Below are 23,363 nucleotides of genomic sequence, written 5' to 3' on the forward strand. Positions count from 1 at the left end.
TCACGTACTTGATCTGGTTTTATTAACTCAGCGTGGCGAGGCACTCCGGCTCTCTGCAGATGGACGACTTGTTGTGCCGCAGTAGACCTGAAGCGCGGATCCGAGATGTGAGGAGACGTTTGAAATGCACAAGGGGTGATTGATAAGTTCGTGGCCTGGGGTGGGAGAGGATGGGTTCCACAGCTCCCATCCCATGCACGGGCGGTTCAGCTCCTGAGTTATTAAGCAGAAAGTTCAAAGTTAATAACTTTTGTGCCATTTTCTCTTTCAGGTAATTGAAATTTGCAAGTCAGCACTGTCTGAGACAACGCTCCCGCCCGCAAGTCCACAGGGGCGATGGCTGCCATCCAGGAATGCAGATGTGACCTTGTCCAACACCTACGCACCTGATCCGGCGCCCTCAGACTCCGACATCTTCCCAAAGAGGAAGAGAGGGCGTGCAGTCGTTGCCATTTTGACAGGGATGATGGCGTTATAGCTGCTGTGGATCACTTTCTGGAGGTCCAAGATGCCGTCTTCGGGATCCGTAGACTGTACGACGGCCAAACTTTGTAGTAAGTGCAAAGAAAGGACCGTTGAAACCTCAGGCCGTGAACTAAACAACTGCCCCTTGTGTTCATGAACACAACTGGAACATTCTAAAAGGTTAACACGAGCCCGTTCTTACCTCTAATGGACCTGCATCCTGGGTGATCCAAACTCAAGAAGACATCACTTACTACAAGTGTAAATGACCGTCAAGGTGCATCGCGATCCGGTCACTCAAACTACTCATCGAGTTAGTCTGGGACACATTATACCACATGTATTTTGTGGTGTGAACACTAATGCATCCTGATGCGTCCCCCAAGGGAGGCATCACTGCGCAACACGGTAGTTTTTATGCTGACAGGGTGCAAACGCATGTCCCGGGCCACGCTGAAGGAACGCCAAAGCAACTGACGTCCACTTTAAAACTGCAAGCAGTCAAAATGTATTACACACTATCTGATTTACTTTTGGACCACTGTACTAAGCAATGTGTGGTTGGGGTCTTATACCTGCAAAGATGCAGAGGCAGCAATATCCCCAGACTCCCTTGAAAAAATGCGTAATTTTAAGAGTTTTTGAGTGAGGAGAAACTTCATCAACTCAACAGCAATTTCCGTATCAGTTGTGCGTTTTTGTAAATGCAGCGTTAAATGTGAAACATTAAGTTGCTTGATATGTGTCTGTTTGTCAAGGCATTTAGCAGGCAGCTGTTTGAATACCTGTTTGTGTCCCCAGACTCCCTTAAAAAACTGTTCAGTTTAATGAGTTGTTGAGGCAGGAGAAACCTTATAAACTTAATGAAAGTGAATCTATGACAAATTACTAATAATTTGTGCCTTCTTGTTAATTCAGCATTAACTGCAGTACATTGAGTCATCTCTCTGCTTGCGAAAAGCCAGTTTGTCGTAGCATCGACGTCTGCTAGCATAATTTTAGCAGCTGAAGTATATGAATGCATGATTTCAACCGATTCATATGGCATTCAACTTGTAAGAGAACATTTAATTGGTGATAAATGAGTCAAATTTTACAAACACAGGACCAATACAGTAACCAATACTGACCTGCTGTCAACGCCCCAGACTCCCTTAAAAAAAAAAAAAAAAAACTTAAATTTTGTTGAGTTTTTTGGATCAGAAACAATTTTACAAACTTTTCGAAACCCTATCAACGAAAAACTTGAAGTACTTTTTCCTCCTTAAAAATTCTGCAAATGTTATACTAATTATATATTAAAGATCACCTGCAGACATGTTTCATGATGGATTTAAACTGCTCCGCTCTGAATGATAATAATTTGCCTGTGTGTTTTTTTTTTTTTTGTTTAATATGGTCAATTATCTTTACTACCGTTAAAATGGCACCTGTTCCTTAGCCCTTATTAAAAATTCCAGATTCAATGAATATGTAATCATTTTTCATTTTGGAACCATCGGAGAGAAGATGCCTGCTGCCTCGAAGTCCAGTCCAATCTTGGTGTAACACACTGGGCGCTTCAAGATTTCTATCACATCGCTACAACATTTAACTGTAGGAACAAAAAGAAAAATACATGTCTGACCTTCTCTGTAAGAAATGATTATGTCCAGTAGTCCCAATGATGTGCATGTTTAATTGCATCCGGAGCGGAGCAGCTATTCCTTCGATGAATTAAATAAATGTTTGATCGTAATCAAAGACCCCATGTTTTTTTTTTATAAAGAAGGGATTCGTCAGACTCCAATTGACACGCGCTTAATTAGAACCACAATCCCAGCAGCGTCGTCTATTAAAGCGGACCGTGAGGTTAGATGTAATGAGATGGGATTAGATGAAACTCATTGTCCTCAGAGGACTCTCCCAAAGCTCAATTAACTCGAGCAAATAACCTGAATAAAACACGAGCGTGGTGAAATATTAATTTTTTCGCGCACGGTGTGAATAATTCAACAAAAAAATAAATAAAGGAAGGACCATCCAGCGTCCTTATGCTCCGTGTATGTTTACAATGCATAGCTGTGAACCGCGGAGGAAAATGAAATGGGGGGCACGCTTCCCGACTGCAACCTGGCAGGAGTTTTTGGCCTGCCGTCGACATGCCATCGCTCTCCCTCCACCCTCTTCCCAGTGCTTCTCTCCATCTTTGGCAGAGGAGAGCTCTTTTTAACCTTTTCTGTCTGGAACCAGAATTAGAAATTTAGTCGCTCACCCTAGGAACCGAGCTCATTAAAGCACATTGGGCTTTCGTTTCATACTTTTTAGTATCCGGGCCATGAATATGCATTATTCAAGCGCAGGACATTATCTGTCTCATTGAGCTCCCTGGGAACTTAATTTTTGCACCCAGGGGGGCGAGAGGAATAAATATGTAACGTGTGTCTATATATATATATATATATATATATATATATATATATATATAGATATATATATATATATATATAAATTCATCCTCGTAGTAATCATGAAAACATTGTGGTATTCTCAGGCGTCCTTTAATTGCTAATTATTTGTTATATGAAAACCTACACTCGGGTTAAATGGAGCCATGGTTTGCCATTTTTCTCGCTGTGAGAGACCTTCTTTATGGAACATGAAAGGGAACTTTTGTATTCTACTCTCAGATATTGAAAAAAAGATGGCCACGAGTGTGATATCAGACAGAAACTTCAATGTGCGCAGTGTTAATTATGCAATCATAAGCTGCTCATTGTCCTTCATTCTCTCCCAACATGCCAACAAGCCCAGGGGGGGGATAAAAGTCTGTTTCCGAATCGCCTTAAAGAAACTGCCAGATGCTTTCAAGAGGGGAAAAAAAAAATGTCTCCGCTGTTACAATATGCATCAGCTGCACCCGTTCTGCCCCGCTCAGACGAATTAGCATGCTGCATTTAATCAGCCGGGGAATTGATCAGGCGTCCGATGGCTGCAGCATGTCGAACCGCTGCAGCCTGCGGTGAGAAGTTTGCATGTTGCTTTGTGTTTTTTGTCTTTGTAAACAGCTCAACCTGCACGCGAGGAGGGGGCCGACACGCACGAGAAAAAAAAGTTCCCCTCAGCGCGCCTCATTTGTCACCCTGATGATAATCTATAATAGCCAGGTTCCCTGCTTGTGTGGGCCGCACTTGGCTGCAGCTTGGAGACTCCATGCACATTTGGCCAACAATATCAGATGGTGAGTAAGCAAAAAAAAAAGAAAAGTAGAAGAGGAAGAGTTAGTTTGGATTAGGCGAGATTTAAGCAAATGCAGAATAATTTCTGATGACATTGCTCTTACTAACACAGTTCCGCATCATTATGTCTCCGCCTGCCAGCAGACTGCCAGCGCAGACTGTGCCACAAATATTGACCGTCGGCTGCGCCCGTGGTTTGATTGCTGAAAATCTGTCATCTGGTTTACTTACCACTTTCTGGTGCTTGTCTGGTAAGATGGCCGAGTGTTGATACTATGTGGTGTCCCGGAGAGGCTTATTTTTAGGAAGAAGAGGGAGAAGAAAGAGAAGAAGAGATGAGAGGCGAAGTTAATGTGACATGAAATGCAGAATGGATTTAGCAGTTTTAAAGGGCCCGGTCCTGGGTTGGTATTAAAGCAGACATATTATGCTCATTTTCAGGATCATAATTTCCTCTCGGGTTACTACTGGAGTAGGATTTACACACTTTATTGCTCAAAAAACACATCCCCCCCCCCCCAGTCTGCACAGTGCCCCTCTGTCTGAGAGCTACCCAGTATGCCCTGATTGGTCAGCTGCCACATGCCTGAGTCAGCACCACTCTCCGATCAGCTCTGCCGTGTTTGCACCTTCCACTTAGCCTCGCTTCTGCGGTGAGTATAGACAACTTTTATGCACGTATGTGACATGGTGGCGTTGTGTGATGTCACAGAGGTACAGAATTAAAGGCAGGGCTACTGACGAGGCGTTTCAGGAATCTCAAAAGCAAAGGTTTCTGAGAGAGGAAGCCCTGTTGGCGCAGACTTTGGGTGGTATAAAGTTGCTTGTGGTTCCAAAGACGGCTGTAAGGTATCTGACAAATTGCCTCCAGTGATGTCACTCAGTGGCGACATTGCATTATGGGTAACGTAGGCGCCAGGTTGTGAAAAGGCAATGCCACTGAGTGACATCACTGGCGGGAATGTCATGGAATACATGCAGCTCCCCCTGGAGCCACAAAATGCTTTACACTACTTTTTTTCACAAATGTAACAATACTCTCCAAGACCTGTCAGCACACTTTAATGTGTTAAATTGGTGGAGTTACCCTTTCAGCGACCTTTCCACTCAAACTGACCAGGTCATGGTTGGAATTCGGACCAAGTTAAAGGTCCTCTCCAGAGGTTTTCACATTTGGGTCTTAGGAAGTGATGCTCTGACAAGTGTGTCTCTGTGATGTTTGTATCTTTTGCTCTGCTAGCCTGGGCATGAGGACCAGTATCCTACAGGGGAACCGATTTTTTTTTGTTTTTTATTTCACATCAAAGTATGTTTACAGGTCTTGGAGAGCACTACTGCAAGTTGTATAAAGCCTTTTCTTGGCTCCAGAGGGAGCTGTGTGAAGTCTGATAAACTGGAGTTGAAGACTACAAGTTCGGAAGTAAAAAAAAAGAAATGTCCGGGTGCTGGGTTGGTAAAGAAGTGAGCTTACCGGGCCTCTGTTGCCCGCTTCTGATCACTGCATGGGGCGTAGGTTTTGAGGCTTGGGGCTACATTAGCTGCTACTAGCACAACAAATCTCAAAAAGATCGATTTTTTTCTGGCTAGTTAGCATGCTAACTTTATAGACTTATGTGACATAATGTTAAACTTGGCTTCTGTTGATAATCTAACATTTGAAAGTTCTAAAATGCCTTGCATGTTGTACCAAGGGTACCAAGGTTTTCATCTTTTGATGAAGTTCAGCGGCATTCTACACCATGACACATGGCAAAGCGCCATCAAAAGGACTATTACAGTAGAAAATGAAAAAAAATTGGCTGTGCAAGGAAATGCATTGCAGAGCCTCAAAGACATGTTTTTTGTTTTTTTTTTGTGCCGGAAACCTAACATGAAAACATGAGTGTTTGTTTGTAAGAGAACTCGGGAGGAAACCTTTACATTAACCTCTTCCCCAACCCCCCCTGTTCAGCCAATCTTTACAAACTCATGCTGTGCGGCCAAACAGTCTTTTAACCCACAGTGCTCAAATTCATGTCCAGGCCCCAAATGTTCAAAAAATACCAACCATGTTGTGTCGAAGCCCTCTAGAATATGTAAGACATGATACTTTCAATATTTTTCTAACCTTGCGGTAAGAATGTGCATTTAATGAAGGGGATATCTGAGGGATCCAACACACACATTCATTTGATATTCTCACAGCTTGCTGTAGAAACACATCACAGCAGTTTAGCACCTAGCGCAAGAGATCACTTGTCAATCATCTGCATATTTGATTGTTTTTGAAGTTTGCGTAGGAGTCGATCTTCTTCCTCTCATTGTTCTTTTTTGTCATTGCTTCTCATGCTAATTAGCGATTCCGCTGCTGATACCAGAAATATAGCACACAAACAAACAGTGGTGGGTAGGTAGGCTGCGTGGCGGCTGTAAGCAAATGTAAGCAAATGTAAAATTCCACAGAGAAGGAGGAGAGTGGCAAAATTAGACACTCATTTGTTTGATGGAAATGTTCTTATAAGAGGAGATGTGACGTCGGTTTAAAGCTTTTATCTCTTAAAGTAGTGCTGAAAAAATGTTTTTATAGCCATTTTAAATCACATCCATGGTCGCATTATGCACATATTTAACAATATATGCCAACATTGTTTACAAGAAATTAACTTCTTTGTATATTTATATAAAAATCGATAATTTCTTCCCGAAAAAGCCAGTGTCACACATCCATACATTGGCTTGCTGTTTTTTGCTCCATACTGTGTACTTTACATTCAGCACCAATGCTATCGACTACAATAACAAGTCCTTCCCTACCCGACTGCTTCGGGGTTGATTTTAAGGTCCCGCATTCTAAAAGGTGAGATTTCTATGTGTTGTTATTATAAAAGCAGGTGCAGGTGCTTCATCAGCACAGTGGAAGCATCAAAACACTCAACCCACAAAGAAATGCACATTGCCTGTATCTTGTAACGGGGTGCTTCGTTGTTTTGGAGAAGAAACTCAAACTCGGAATTTATTATTCACAATATTAACAAGGTCATGATACAAACCCATGACATCACTGAATAAAGAAGCTGCTCTCAGAGGAAAATAAGGTCCCCAGAACACTGTGTGAAGCTAGAAAAGGTGGCAGGGCCCGCCAAATATAATCAAAGCAAAACAGTCTGAAATTGTGTTGTCCTTTAAGGTCAGTTTGTTTATTCTGTTTATTCAGTCATGATAACAAAGAAGAGTCCAAATCAGTTAATGAAGATCTTTCTCTCCCGATTGATTCATTTATTTTTTTAATGCTTTATTGAACAAGATAATTACAAACAGCACGGCACTTCGACAGTAAGAGAAGAACACAATTGGACATGTGCAAAGTAGGAGAAAAGAAAATCAAGAGACACAATTAAAACAAACAAAACCATAGAAATGAAAATATAAAGGCTAGGGCAAATAAAATGTCTAAAGTAAAATGATATAGAAGTATGATTATAGAAAAAAAAAATCAAAAGTGTAATACTTAGATTGTCTTCAATATGAATGAAAGGTTAAAACTGCAGCAGTTTTTCAGGCTTTAACCCTCTAAGGCCCAGCGTTGCAGAATTACAACATTTTTTATTTTTGCTAAAAAAGGGTAGAAATGTTTTTTTGTTGTTGGTTTTTTTCACATTAGCATAGTCATTGGGTCCTATTGTTCAGTCTCACAATGGTTCTGGATAGGACATTTGTATATAAGCCCGGCCCACATGTCAGGGATTTACAAATTGGTCGAAATTCACTAGAAAAAGCTTTGAAAAGTCTTTAAAGGAGCCGTCAGGACTTCCACAAGCAGTCACCACATCGGTCGGTGATACCTGCTCTGGCCTGTGGGAAGTGACCAATCAGAGCAGACTGAGCTTAAAGAGACAGGGACTAAAACAGAGCGTTCAGAGGGGGGGTGAACAGAGGTGCTGCAGCAATGGACAGTACGAGAAAAAGAACGTGTTCATTGAGCATTAAAGCAGGCAAACATTGACCTTTGATAAAAGTATGAACCTGAAACTGAGCATCATATGGGACCTTTATTGTGACATTAATTTACCCCACATCCCCACAATAATACTGAAGGACCTGGCTCACAGTTTCCTGTCTGCAGTCTTTTTTTTTTTCCTTCATCCCCAGCTGTCTCTCCTCTGCCTTCTCCTCGCTCCAGGTCATGTGGCGTGCCGCCAGTGTTTGAGGACACAAGCTTTTGTCAAAATTTGTGGATGTAAACAACTCAATAGGCTGACAAGAACCCAGCCCTCTACAATAACAATGTTCTGTTCCCCCGCGGCTCTATTTGCTTTCATGTTTGTATCTTCAGATTGTGGCTGCTCTTAGCTACGAAAAAGAAGAAAAAAAAATTAAATTAATAAATAAAGAAAAAAAAGAAGTGGAGTGAATTTGCTTCCAGCGCTGGTCCCACAGTTCCCTTGAACTTCAAAGGGCTGTAAGGGAAACTTTCCTACATCTTGATGCTGAGCTCACCTCTGTGCCACAATCAGGAAAGCTCCATCTATCTCCATCTTCAGCTGCCGGCTGACACGGACGCGGAATGTATAAGCTTCCTCGGGTGAAGTTTTTCTTACTGATCTGCTTCCCACTGAACTTAAATTAAAATCTCTCCGACACCTGCGGTTGCAAACAACTAACATATAACACATGGCAATCCCTATCGCAGCATGGTTGTTTTTGAATTAAACTCCGCCGGCGCAACGTTGGCTCGAGAGTGAGGTGTGGCGAGGGGGGGGGGTTATCACCCCCCAGGGGCGAGCTGATTGGACGGGGCTAATCAAAAAGATACAATTGGGCTGAGTGATGAAACGCGGAAAAAAATTGAGATGTCTGCTCGCTCTCATATTTGCATTTTTCCATTTAAGCCTTTCTCCGCGAGACACTGTCACCTCATTCAAGCTCCGCGGCCTCTTCCGAAATAAAGTTCATTTTGAAAGTGATGTATGATTAGCTCTGCCAGCCACAATCCTAATTGAAATGAGTTTCGGCTGTGCGGCGGGGGAGCCGGGGCAGGGGCGCGCAGCTGTGCCCGTTACAATTGGTCGGAATCGGTTGTTGGTCCCCTCTCGCTCTGCGGACTAATGATTCGCCTGCCGCGGTCGGAAACGGTGATAAGGTCATGTGAGGGGGAAGTTTGAGCACAGGGGGGGCGCGCTTATGTTTGCTGAGAAGGAACTGTGGTTCTAGCACGTCCAGTCGTGAGAAAATGGAAATCAAGTCAATTTGCACCTCAGCGCCGAGCTATAGTAAACCCTCCTCTGTCTGTTTACCCATTCAATTTGATTCATCTCCAGTGATTCGTAACACCGTTGCACCGAGGTGTTTGCTGGTGACAGTCGGGAGTGAAGCAGTGTCACAAAAAGCTGTACAATCTACAGTGCGGCAGCGCCTCGTGTGAAAAAAAAAGAAAAAAAGTGTGCGAATAGCCCCCGGAGCGTTTCCCTCTCACCCTTTGGAGCGCCGGCGCGAGGCATCCATCCCTTTCTTCCTCCTGGTTAAAAGAGATTTGTCTTCGCCCTTCCTCCACCCGCTCCCTCGCAAGCGGAATCAGAAGCTTGTTTGGTTGCTTCAGGTCTGTTTTTGCAGACTCCTGCACCGGCAAAGTGACAAATTATTCAGATGACTACAGTTCTTTCTTTTTTTTTTTCTTTTTTTGCATTGCAGGAAGACGGGTATTGGCTAACAGTATAAAGAATTAAAGCCTTATTGAAGCTGGTGGCCGCCCCAGGGGGACGCACTTGTTGCAGAGGTAATGATGAAGATGCAATAGTGACACCCATTTAAATCTGATTTGCAAATTATTTTTCTTGTTTGCTGCTGCCAGCGGCTAATTATTATTCACAGTGGGGACAACAATGTGTCATCCTCTGTTTGCGGGGGGATTAGGGTGATATGCCTTGAAATGCACATGTTCCTCACGAGGAAAAAAGAGACGCCGAGGGCCCAAACATTACACTGGCGCTTCATTTTGATAGCCTTGGAATACGCGAGTCCTCCAGGCGACACCACCGCGAGACCCCTCTGTGTAATTGAAATGCAGAGAATCAGGGTAATACTGTACATCCCCTCCTTCAGATCTCTACCTCCGCATTGCTTGAAAGATAATCACATTGCTCTTAAATTTGCTGTGAGACGCTGCGAGAAGCAAATATTTGTCCTTTTGTTCATCTCGTCCTTGCGTGTGAGCGTCTCCATTTCATCTTTCTGCTGCCTTTGCTGTTTCTTGTCGTTGGGGGGGGGGGGAGGAAAAGAAAGAGGTTTTTCTAAAACTTTGGGACTCGAGCACAAAGCGAATCACTGCTTTTGCTTTTCTCTCGCGTGTCATGTTTATTTCATTTGGTGCTGGTATATCAGAGAGAAAGAGGAAAAAAAAAAAAAAAACACCGTACTTTTTTGCTGGGATCTGCACTGTGAAAAAATGCAAATATGAATCAGTGCATGTTAAACGTAGAGCATCAAAGTCTGGCATAAATTTGACGCAGCAAACAGCATAAGAAAATAACTATGTATATTTTAGGGGTAAACAGTGTGGAAATCAGGGATTTTTCCACTTGCTTCCTCTGCGCCCCGCTCTCATCCAGTGCAATTATCAGCACTGCAGAGTAACTGGAAATCAGATCGAGCCAAGGAACACATTTTGCTGCTAATTAGATCATCCCAGCGCTTCCGTTAGCTTAACTTAAGCTCAAGAGCTTCACTTTTTTTGAAGGGGTTGGGTATTTAGTCTTCTTCTCCTCTTCACTGTTTTCACGAGGGATTTCCTGGTTCTGATCTCTGTCGGCAGCTTGTTCCGACCATTTGGATGCGAGCACAGAGAACAGCCTCGACGCATGTTTCCAAGGACCCTTTTGTGAGCAGCTGGCTCCGGGCAAGCAACCGGAGAGTTCTCCCCGGCAGCACAGGGTTTCACCGTCGCCTCAAGGTAAACAGGTGGCGAGGCCTTTGTTTGGCTTTTGTCTCGGCGTCAACGTCTCGAGCCAAGAGGGATCAAGGGCGGCACGACACAAATGTTTGGACAAGTTGAAGAGCACGTGGACTGAAGCGTTGTGGAGGTTCGCTGGCAAAGCTAGCCGATGCGGCAATGAGGTAGCCAAACTTGCTGTTGGCAAGTCGTGTCCATTAACATTTCAAGGTATCCCTCCAGAGTTGGGGATTGCAAATAAGCCCCGTATTGAATTGCATAGTTTAGACACGCTTGTTGCTTCATGGAGGAAGCAACAAGCGTGGGTATTGTGAATAGTTGAGATCTCGGCCCTGTCGCCAGGATACGATGTTGGGAGTTGACTTTTCTGCAAACTACAGAAATGTCCAAGGTTGTCAGTGTCACAGGCTCTCTACCATCTTTCATGTTTGTACTGATCAAACAGGTACTGAAAGCCTAAAGAAGATGTTTTCCTAACCATAACCAGCCTAAATCTTACCAGAGCATGGACTGAGCATTGTGATGTGAGAGAAATAGAAAATAGAGCCTTAACAAAAGTAAAATCGCACGTAAAGGTTCTTTACACAATTTAATATTATGCAATTCATGTCTATTGGTTTGAAAGATCTACATAGAGCCATAAGTTTCAAGGTGTAAATGAATGTGCTTGAGATCAAGACTCCATAATTGTATTTGTTCTCGATTAAATATACCTTCACGTTGTTTTTAGCCGCGGGTTCAAAGTATTTTGTTTTTGGTGCTGTTCTCCAATCAGCATCTCCCTTTGTTGTCTTGATCACAGCAGTGTAGACTCTCCAGCATTAGAAGATCTGGTCCCGGACACAATGTTGACTATGCTGAAATGTCTGATCACAGAAAATATCATCACCGGGGTGTATTTTTAGTTCTGCCCCAGGCATAGCAGGCGAGTTGAAGGGAAAAAAAGACGGAGACAAACAAAGTTGGCTCCAGTCTTTCTTCCTTCCACTTGCCGAGCCAATAGCAATTAGCTGGCAGTTTGTTGACAACATGGGGTGAAGCTGTGGTGCTCCAGAGATTCTGATGAGTTTCGGAATCACATTGGGAGCACACAGCCGGCCAATGGCACCATAAATATGGCTCCAGACTCTGACATATTATCAAACTTATTTCTCTTCTCTCAGTATGAAGTTTAACACCTACGAACCGTGGCTTTAAATGTCAAGGCCAGAGTTTTTTCCCGAGACTTATGGATCAAATCGCTGTCACCTTAGGGTGTCTGAGCGCGTGTGAGTGCAGGGAGATGTATGACTTAAAACAGGTGCCGCTTTCTTTGACTGCGGCTCCAGAGGCGTCATCCATCGTTGCTTCCAAAAGCTCTGGATGTTTGCCACACGGACAAAGGAAACCGATACTACAGTCCAACAATGGTCCTGATGTTTATGACAAATCCGATGCAGCCAAGCAGCTCTTCCCCGTAGCATCAATCAGCTGTTACTGTGGTTCAAGTTACCCTTTGTGTAATTAGGAAAGCTGTATGTAAGTCGCTAAATTGTGTCTTTAGCATTTCCCCCAGGAGAAACACACACATCAGCTATGCAAACAGGCTTTTTGCTGACATAGACTGCTGGCTAACATACTGTAATACTGCAATTGCAAAACCATACTCCGAGGCCGGATTAACAACTTGGCAAAACAGTAAAACAACCCAGGCCCCAGACACCCCAGGGGCCACAGAGCACCATGGGTGTAGCAGACGCGGGGTAAGCGGGGGACATGTCCCCCACACTTCCATTATCAGTGCCCTCTGTCCCCCACACTTTTTACAGCCATTATCGAGCTCTGTTTCCTCGTCGAGATTTGTTTGCCCTGGTCCTGCCCCCCATCCAAAATGGCCCGAAGAGTGATGGAAGGGCACGTTCAAACAAAGCTCGCCCCCAGCTGTTGTGCTCGTACAGAGAGACTGTGGAGGGAGCGAAGGTTCAAAACTGACATTTTTTTAGCAGTATCTGACAGTAGTATTCCAAGCTGTCAGGACGAGTTCCCCCTGTTTTAAATGGTCAAATTGAATCATATCATCCTGAAAATCACAGTACTTATCTGTTGTGTAGAAAGTAGTCTGGAGTATGAATTTGAAAGATGTGTGAGCCTCCTTTCATATTGAACAGAGGGGGAACAGTATCTGACAGTAGTATTTCAAGCTGTCAGGATGTGTTCCCCCTGCTTTAAATGGTCAAATTCAATGACACCAGCCTGAAAATCACAGGACTTCCTTATTGTGTGGAAAGTAGTCTGGAGTATGAATTTGAAAGATGTGTGAGCCTGTTTTCATATTGAACAGAGGGGCAACTTTAAGAACACGGTAGGCTTTACTTGTGCAGGTCCAGTCTTGTATTTATATTAAAATGTTGGACCATAATGGCGACAATATGTGGCTTCACTGGCAGAGACTAATTAAATTTGTGCCAGACGAAAAAAAAAAAAAAAAAAAAAAACACCCTCAACTGTGGAACCTTGTGGAATCTGTGGCATTGACTAATGTAATACTGTCTCAACAGAGCTGATAAGAGAGGCTGTCTGTTATATAAGCTGTGCTGCGCAACCTGCGAGCGGCGACTATGTGACCAAACTCCCAACACCTTTAACACAATACTGAGTAGATGAACGTAGCTGCAACGCTTACTGGGGAGCTTACCAACGTATGTGCACACGAGAATCGGTGAGAATCAGCGATTAAACGGGATGATCACATCTTTACACTCCATTTTAAGCTACGGAGAAAGGCAATAGTTGGTAGATTGGCTGTAATAGCCATATTTTAATGCAGATACAGAAAGTCCTTTGTGCATGCATTTCTGCAGCCTTAATGCATTGCAACAGAAAGTTATCGTAATTTTATTGGTTTTAACTTGCTTTCCAAGAGTCTTTATCGAGCCCAAGGGGGAAACATGTGCTCTGCAGGAAATAAAAATAAATAAATCTTCCATTTACAGTCGCCCTTTTCTGCCGAGAGTGGAGAGCCTGCACACTCCGCGGCGATACATATTCATAAGAGCCCACCTACAATATCACACTTTGTAAGACTTTATGTAAATGACTGTTAAAGTTAAAATCACTGGCCCCCACTTAGTTTTCTCCTGGCTCGTCTCGCTCTCGTTTCAAGTCGTCCAATTTTCACGGCTCAAATGTTTGTTGTGGTGGTGATTACACCTCAAGTCAAGCGGCGGCGGGGAAAAAGCGTTGTCGTACGGGAATTCGGTGAACGTTCTCCGGCTTTCTCGGGGGGGGGGGACGCTTTTGAGTCTCTGTGTTCTGCACGTCCAGTTGAACAGCACGCGGTATTGTTCGCCCATAATGAACACGCGGAAATTGTCATTTTGTCTCTGCGATACATTCATTTCTGTAACTTACCTAACCCTTACCTTTGCCTCGCATTCTTCAAATACACTCAATTAGAACTGTGCTCATTCCGTCTCCTGTTTTGATAAAAGGCAGCAGGAGGAAAATAACTAGGATGGACAGGTCCCTCACCTGTGAAGAAAAAAAAAATGTTTTTGTTCTTTTAGAGAGTTGACTAGCAGGGCATTCTAGTATACTGGTTTTTCCCGTGTATTTCCAACCCAATTTATTTCCTTTATTATGTTATCTATTGGCAGAAGCTGCAGTCATTACTGCACTACATCCCCACTGCAAGCAAAGGCAAGCACAGGTTCCCCCCTGTGCCTAATTCGGTCTCCTCTTTTCTCCTCCCTATACACCATATAAGAGCAGTTCAGAGCCTGTGCTTTATGTCTACATCCACACATACCTCTAATTGCCAGTGCCTGTCTTTTCTACTGAGTCATTAGTACCGTAATGCACTGTGACATCTATCTTTGGGCCGGAATGCTGCGCTCAGCTCACTGTGGTCAGCCGTGCCAACAGGAATGTGGGCAGGAGTCTGCGATATTGAGGAGTAAATCTAGGATACAGCCGCCCGCGGATTCTTTTCCCCGAGTGATATATTCTGGATTGTTGAGAGTATTTCAATATCATTTTCGGGAGATGGAATGAGTTTTAGTTGGCCGAGCTCTCAGCTGCACTTTGGTCTCGAGAAAAATGTGTGATTTACTGTACGTTTCAATGAGAAGAAATCAAGTGGGGTACTTATTTTTGAAGGATGGTTGTCATTGTCAGAGGGCAATGGAGCCATCATTAGAAGGTCAAGCAGGAAGTGAAAGTTGTACTTCCTCACTGGGAGTTATAACCACACAATAGCCGGTGAAGGAGAAATTAAAGAAAATGTTTTTTAAAGGTTATCAACACAATATGAAGATAAGTTATGTTTTGATGAAATAGCTGCAGAAGTTAGCATGCCAGCCACATCCTGTCCTGGTCCAATGCTCATGTGCTGGTGGCGTTAACACCAACACTGTGCAACAACTAGCCTGGCTCTGTCTGAAAAAGAATTGTGAGCAGATGATTGTTAGTGGCGTGTAGCAAACACAGCTGGATCGATTTTTTCGGTCTTCCACAGAGCAGCAACCCCCAACGCCACAGGACAAAATGCGAGTGGGTCTCATAAGTTTCATTTAGTCTGTAATGGAGACGTGAAGGCAGACAGCAATAGCGCTTGCCCGACTGGATCTTCAGTCAGCCTTCATTTTCCCGGGAGATTTTGTGCCCGGTGGCGGACACTCTAAACACTGATGGTGTCATTATTCTATAGCCATTACATCGGGCAATCAACATTTACACCCATTATTCGATGTTAAAACAGAAGAAGAAGAAGAAAAAAAAGCGTGTCTATTGCCAATTTAGGGAGAAAATGTAAAATATAATCAACTGTGACTCGTCTCCCGCTGATAGTTTGGTATCAGAGAGATATCATTTCAGCATAATTTGGAGGTGGGTTTAATATGCCTTTCTCAGCCACCTGCTCTTTCAGTCATTCCTGAATGCTTTTATCATATTGAAATATAAACCGGACTACGACACTTCAACATCCGCCAATCAATTCAAGATCTCCTGAGACATGATATCATCACCAGCACCCAGTGAAACTACAATGGGACCAACCTGCCTGTCCTGTTCTGGCGTATGCTTTATGGCACAAACAGACGTATTAGGGAACAAAGCTTTTCTCTGCGAACAACATTTCTCACAGTGTCCAAGAAAGAGGTGTGGTAGCCTTTTATTCACAGATGAAATGTATAAGGAACTTTGAAAGATTATCCAGGTGGAACCTTATTTTCCACCTGTTCTTAGTCATAAACACAGGGAAAAAAAACACCATAGATCGTGCTTTTTTTTTTGTCTTTTTTGCCCTTCGGGGCTTCTGTACAGAGTGAAAAATACCAAAATTACATTGCATACATAGAAAAAAAAAAGAAAAGAACCCAGGAAAACAAATGCTGACCAAGGTGTAACAACATAACGACATACGTTGTTGCCTTAAAGTGCCATATCAGATGTTTGATTGCAAGATTAAACTCACAGGTAATCATTTGGCTTAATGATCCAATTCATCCAGTATCTGAAGGCTATGGGTACTCTCTGTGCACCTGTGTAGCAATTTATGGCCGTAAAACTTATTTCATAGCCCATCTGTTGTGCTACCCTATACCTGACCCTGGCGGTGAATGAGTTTTCACAGAGCCCTATTGTTTGTTCTTTTATAGATACACATATCCCAGGACACGAATCCCTGGGTAATACGCTGAAAGTTAGGACACACAGTTTCTGCAGCGCTGGCACAAAGTCTTGAGACTCATACTCTCAATAGCCCTTGACATCACCTGAGGCCCTTCATTTTCGAGATATTGGCTCCGGCTTCAGTCGAGCCGGTGTAAAAGAATAAGAGGAGGGTATAAAGGTGGTAAATGAAAATCTTGACTTTTATTTAGAGGTATGGGCCGTATAAGTGGGACGCTTTGTACAGATTAACAGCAGGACTGCCAGCACTGCTACAGCTCACATGCTGATGTTGATGAATCTTCGAGGAAAACGGTGGCGGTGGAGATCTTGTTTTACAGACTACTTGGAAAAAGATCTATGCAAACTTTTCCTTCTGTGTTCCTTTGTTGTTGGCATAAAGCGCTATTTAACACACTTAATTCATGTTGCTAACTTTGCTAATGCTAGCTTAAATGTTTTCATTACCACCTTCAGTGTTCCAAAAACAGCATCACTTTTCTCATTCAGTTGTACTGTATTCCCAGTATGCTCTGATTGGACAGCTCACACATGCCTGAGTCGGCGCCACTTGCCTCGTCTCTGGTCGACTCTGTTGGATATTATATTCCTGTTAGCTGTGTTTCTACCGCAAAGTCAGGCATGAATTATGCAAATTTGCAACACAGTGATGAAATGATGTCAAGAAGTCACGGAACTAAAGGCGGGGCTACTGACAGGGGGTTTCGGGCACTTCAGGAGCAGCAGCCTCTGTGGGACAGAGGAGCTCCCGTTGGGCTTTTTAACCTTTAAGACCTTTTGCATGCACAAGAACCTATATAAAACATTAAAGGAAAGGGAAAGGCAAAAAAGCGCGATAGGTCTCCTTTAAAGCAAGTTTGTTCCTGAAGGATTTAGTGACACCATAGCTGGGTCAGTGTTTCGTCTCATTCTTTTTTCAGAACAGCCGAAGTCCTCAACTGCGTGTCCCCACAGAGTGTGACATCACTCCAGGCCCTTTTATCTGCTGTTACACGCTCTAGTTTGAGTTGATACTTTACCCCATAACCCACGGGGGGGAGGAAATGATACTAAGCCGGAATCTTGACGGGGAAACAGCATATTGTGTCACCTAATTTGGGACTCGACATGTTTGTATAATGACCTATAATGAAAGCCAGTCATTAAATGATGGCATTAAATTCGAATTAAATCATAATGATGAGCTTGTGGCCGGAAATACACATAGGAAATTCTCTTTCTACTCTAATTTTTTTTTTTTTGTCCCGGGCAATAATTGAGAGCATCGCTGCATGCTTCAGAAAGAATGTCGAAAGAAAGAAAGAAAGAAAGAAAGGCTGCAAGATCAAGAGATAATTTGCAGAAACTTACATTTATTTTTCATTGTCGGCACGCTGTGCATCAACGGACAGTGGAAAGTCGGAGTAAAAGTAAAAGTATTGTGGGAGTAGTCGTTTGGGCTGAGAGCTCATCCAGAAAGTATTAGACTTCATGTCAAACGATGAAAAAGAGGCAGAAGGAACACTTTGCCGCTGTTGATTATGGGCCCCTAATTGGCCTCCATTTTAAAATCTGTTCTAAAAATGACACTGAAAGGAAAAATAAAAGAACAGCGTCATATCAGCGTCCTCGTGCTCGTGAGGGAAGGCCGTCCAGGGATTTCTGCAGTGACACGTTCTAATGAAACACACGATGTTCTCTTCCAGCCGAAATATCACATCCATAAACATAATTATAGCTATTACCTCAGCAGGGGTGTTCTTTACTGTGCCGCTGGATATACTCGATATGCACGCAGCAATAAGGCACAGCACTTCCTGAGCCCCCCATAATCACATTGAAGTAGATTATTATGGGTGTTATGGCTTTTATATAGTGTTTTCTTATTCAGATGATTGGATTTAGTAAGTGAAAAAAAAAAAAGAAAGAAAAAAGTAATCAGAATCCTGTTTTGTCTGTTATTGAAGTCAGATGTCCCCGGCATAACATCACCCAGATCTTCCTCTTCTAGGGGTCCATAGGCAATTTGGCTAATCGAGCCGGCTAACCTCCAGCTCTTTTAAAAGACTTTCCGAATATCGTCGGACCAAACGCATCAAATTCTGATTAGAGACGCTCAAAGAACTTATCCACCGTTCTACAGATGCTTCTTTCTCATTTTATGGGGAAAAGGGATTCTGGGACAGTCACTTGACGTGGTAATGACACAGTTAGGCCACTATGTCAAATCAGCTTCAAAGCCGAGTGCAGCTCCCAGGGTCTCGATTTCAAAACACACATTTTTAGACAAGCAAATAACGTGGTTTGTCTGATGGCAATGTCAGGTGGCAGTCGTCGGTTTCTCTGCTTTGGTCATTTGTTGAGACTTTTATGGAATCCTTGTGACTTTTTTATATATCTCAAAAAACTATTGGATGAATTTGAAAACAGATACGCTCGACACCCAGAGGTCGAATCCAAATGACTATGTGACCGAGTGTAAGCCACTGGATTGAAGGCTTGTGCTTCGCATTATTTCCATCAACATCTTGTAGTTTTTGAGCCAAACATGAAGTGAAATGAAAAAAAAAAAACTGTTGTTATCTTTACAGAGACCTGCCGGATCAAGACGATGCACTTGAAGAGCGGTCCGTGTTCCAGGCTGACAGAACGCAGGGCTACAGCAGGATACGGAAATGTGGACTCCCTGGTTATAACATTGATGCTTTGTGCTCACACACATACTCAAATTGGATGGAAAGAGTTTCCCAGATGTCAAACATTAAATATGAAAATGCAAACCATGTTATCATCACCATCAGTCAAAGATGACTACATTCCCTTCTACCTTGTACTTACTGTCAGGCAGTGAGATTGCACAGTAATTTATTGTGAAACCCACGCGAAACAAACATGCCATATGTCATGTACATTTCTGTCATACAGGGATAAAATGTCTGGTTTATTCCACAGTTTCACAAATTACATGTCCAATATTAAATAGTGTTCTTCCCTTGGATTACGAGTTTCTACCAGGCAGCTGTGATATCATAAGGCAAGCCATAAAGTGAGAAGTAAAAAAAAAAGGAAAACATGAATGTGGGTTTTAAATCTCTGCGAGAGTGTTGGAATTAGCTCCCCCCCCTTTTTGTTTACATTGTGAATAAAACCCACAGACACCACAGCTTTTACAATGCTTTGATAAACGGTAATGAGAACCTAAGCACAGCGCTGTTCAGATCTGAACTCCTCCAGATTGAGATATTAAGTTGTTAATTTGAGAGAAGAATCCCATCTTCTCTTCGGCTAATGCATCTTTATCGGCGCTTTTTGAAAATTCCCCTGCGAGGGGGCTATTTGAATATCAATAAGCCGGGGAGAGAGAGACAGAGAGAGAGAGAGAGAGAGAGAGAGAGAGAGAGAGAGAGAGAGTGTGATCAAAAAAGCCTCCGGAGTCAAAAGTTTGCAGCCCGAGCGAGGATGACCCAGACAGATGGCAGCTCTCAATCCCCGGACAGTGAAAACGAGACTCAAGGCAAAACTTGAGAGGGATGAAATTTGAGTGAGCTTAAGAGGGTTGTGTTTCTGCACGAGGCAGGGAAAGAGCCGGCGGGGTGGGGGGGGTTCTCTGTCTGCCATTGCGGGGAGATTCAGACAGATTAAAGACTGGTATTTATGGGAGAGGTTTTGTAGTTTTTAGATGTTGATTTTACAGCTGGGGTCTGCGCGATAAAAGGGGATGCCACTCAAAAAAATCCTTGTTTTCCCCTCCGGCCTGCATGGCGCAAAAAACTACATTCTGATTGATTCTCAATGAGGGCAGAGAACCAGCATTGCATTACTTGAGACAGATGAAAACACAATTATGGCTAATAAAGATGCCGTCCTGAAAATATGCACTGAAATGAACTTTATATACTACTGATGTCAATCCTCAGCTCCCAGAAGGGAAGTGTTCTTTACTGAAATACCATTGCAAGAAAAAGCATAAGCCACAGGAGTATAATGATTGAACAATTAAACAAGATAATTGAAATATATTAGATGATCGTCTTATGAGTTTCCAGAATAATGCTAATGCAGAAACGTTTTACAAGATATGTAACTATTCTCGAGGCCGTGAAGGACCCGCAGGAGCACCCACATGCTTGCATTAAAGGAAAGTGCGGTGATGAAAATAAAGTACACAGTTGCCCCTGGATCCAGCTCCCCGTGAATCGTGACCGCAGATATTCGTCATGGGCAGATTCAGGCGAGTCAGAAACGCCAGTTTAACAAACTGATGGCACCATCACAGGCTGACAAGAGTAGAATGTCGTGAAGTGACAGCATGCTTAAATTTGCATAATTAGCTCCAACAGCAGCAATTAGGCCGTCAGGAATCTTTCATCAAAGTTAACAAAGTCTTTGTGGATAAAATGGTGCGAGGGATAAATAAGGACATCAAACCGGTATTAAAGAGTTTTAGCACAACAGCGTGGGGTAAAAGTCTTGTTAACCTTAAAGAGCAGCACTCAGTATCATTACAGGTGCAGGTGTGCGACTGTGTGAAAAATCAAATCAGTGAAAGACACTGAAATGACAAAGATAATCACGAAACACAAACACAAAGAGAACAGCTTTTGTGTCTGGACAGAAAAAAAATCAAATGTTTCCATTCATCTTCTGCCAAAAGAAGATATTTGCAAAATGTTTTCTGCCTAATTGCTGAGCCTTCCGATGCATGATGGAATATTGTAAATGACTGAGAAAAACTATGTATAATTGTACAATTTGTCATAAAAATATATTAATTCAAGAGTGTTTTGTTGTTGTTGTTGTTGTTTGTTTTTTTTCCCAGAAGCTCAGTGAGTAGAGCTGGTGGACTACTGATCAGAAGGTCACTGGTTCGAATCCCGGCTCCCCTGGGCGGAACTGAGCTGCATGTCGAAGTATCCTTGAGCAAGATACTGAACCTCAAAATTGCTCCTGATGTGCAGGAGAATTTGATCGACAATTGGCATGGCACAAGAAACCACATTGATGAGTCATCTCCAAAGGAATATTTTCAGTGTCCATGATTGCTGATTAGCTGAGATGGATGAGCTGTATAGTCCATGGCATGAGCCTCTCCACCCTCACTGCAGACCTCAACACGGACATCTGTGTCATTTCCAGCTTCACTCTTCTCTGCAACATCAGCTATTATTTCACTGTCATAATCTGATGACAACCTGATCAACAATTCTCTGGTGGCGTCCCGGTTTGTTTGGGATAAAAATGGAGATTACATGAGCAGCTGCATCACCGAACAGACAAAGAGAAAGTGTTCATTAGAAAGTTTTTTTTTGTTTTGTTTTTCTTTAGGGTTTTTTTTTTTTTTTCCTAAACAGAAAATGCAATGAAAAACACATTAAGGATTGATTGACAATCTGGTAGAAGCACACGGCATCAAAAATCTCAGAAAAAAAAAAATGAAATCTGCAGTGATGCGTTGATGCTCGTCTTGAAACAGTGACAGCTTTGTAAAGATCAATACGAATAAGTGAGACGTAGTTGAGTTTACTGGAAAAAATAAAAAATACACAGGGCCCAGTTTTCGTTTGGAAAACAACATATTTGGGTGGAGGCTTCAATAGATCTGGTGATGAGTAACATTTTACTGAAGATACCAAGTTATGCGGAGCGCAACATTTTCACATCTAATATTTAAGCTTTTGGGCATTTGACGTCAGCTTTGATTTTAAGAGACGTCCAATTGCATTTTTCTTTCCCCAAACCTCATTTTCTAAAAATCTTAAACTCTGAATTCTCAAAAAAAAACACTCACTTTTTCACTTGAAGTAACTTCTACAGTGGTTTCTAAAGACAACAATGGGCCTGTGTACCTCGTTGTGGTTTGTTTTGTTCCTTCATATTTGTCACGTGTCTGTGTTTGCTTGACAAATCTTTGCGGTTGCTTTTAATGTCTTTGAAAAAAACAAGTGTATATTTGTGATACATTCTGTGGCACAGGGAAATAGGACTATCTTTCTTTGTTTTGGGCTAATTTTCAAAATCCCTCTGGACTGATTGCAGTGGGTTCAGATCACCTGTGCACAGGGTGGGGCGACTGAATCCTAATTATTGAGTGGATGCAGCTTGGGGCATTCTCCCTCCCAGCCAATCAGGGTGTGATGGCGCCCTTTTTGTGGAGGCTCAAGAGGTGGGGAATGGCACCCAGGTGGCTCTCACGCCATGAAAGTCTGTCCCCGTCTGTTTAGGCCCTAACGTGGATATCTTTGCTGCCCCGTTTCATTATAGCTGAGGGAAAGTTGTGTTTCTTCCTCAGCCAAGTTGAATGACCGTTACAAATCACAAGTCAACTAGGCCGCCTGCATCAGGGCCGTCCTTAGTTACCTGTTTACCTTACAAATAGCTGGACACCTGCAGGTTTCCTTCTGTTGATATTTACTTAAAGCCAAAGTCTGTAACTACATTTATTGTTCCATTTGCTAAATTAACAACAACAGAGCTGAAAATTGCCCCACCATTGCCCATGTCAAAGAGAAGAAAGAAAAAGCAGTATGGACAGAGAGAAAGCAAGGATGAATATCGGAGCATCATTTCAGAGATGGAGGGAGCTGCAGGATTTGTAAGGACTCAAGTGACGCAGAGTTAGCTGCTTTTCTGCTGGACAGGTAAGAACCCCTGCTTTATATATGTTTCATTCTGTGTTTTAACCACAAGGCTATGGCGGCGGTAGTTACAGTAATACTCGCAGTAGTGCATGGTTGTATGATGTTGCAGTTGAGCTACGTAGCTCTGGTGTTTAGCTCTGTCTTTATGGCTACTGGTTAGAAAAAGTGTCTTTCAAATGACCGGGCAGTTTTAATAGCGTTGTTAGTCTGTGTTCAGTACACACTGCGGTGGTTGAATTGGTTTAGAGAAATAATGTTACTCATGCTTAAGAGAAAAAAAAAATGGTGTGTCCTCTGTTACCACAGTTACAAGCCTGTTTCCCGTGTTTGTGACCACTTTGAAAACATATGGCTATTTGCATTATCTTTTAGCCTGAAACAGCCACCAGCTCCAGGTGGTACATGTGGTACATATAGATGCATATAGACCTGACAATGGGGGTCACTTTGGCAGATCGCTGCTGT

General features: G+C 42.9%; 1 protein-coding gene and 1 long non-coding RNA gene across 2 annotated transcripts in view; both read left to right on the plus strand.

Annotated features, from left to right (window-relative positions):
- slitrk6 (SLIT and NTRK-like family, member 6) overlaps positions 1–2,181 on the plus strand; it is a 182,470-nt gene extending 180,289 nt beyond the window's left edge. The window contains exon 5 of the transcript XR_005073372.1: positions 272–2,181. The gene's annotated coding sequence lies outside the window, so the exon portion shown is untranslated. The remainder of the gene's footprint in view (positions 1–271) is intronic.
- Positions 2,182–5,442: 3,261 nt separating this feature from the next.
- On the plus strand, positions 5,443–21,039 carry LOC119015512. Its single transcript, XR_005073373.1, has 3 exons — positions 5,443–5,758; positions 10,471–10,608; positions 18,852–21,039. It is a non-coding gene; the product is annotated as an uncharacterized LOC119015512 (long non-coding RNA).
- The last annotated feature ends 2,324 nt before the right edge of the window (positions 21,040–23,363 follow it).

Source organism: Acanthopagrus latus, chromosome 24, assembly GCF_904848185.1.
Source record: "Acanthopagrus latus isolate v.2019 chromosome 24, fAcaLat1.1, whole genome shotgun sequence".
In the NCBI taxonomy this organism is placed as follows: Eukaryota; Metazoa; Chordata; class Actinopteri; order Spariformes; family Sparidae; genus Acanthopagrus; species Acanthopagrus latus.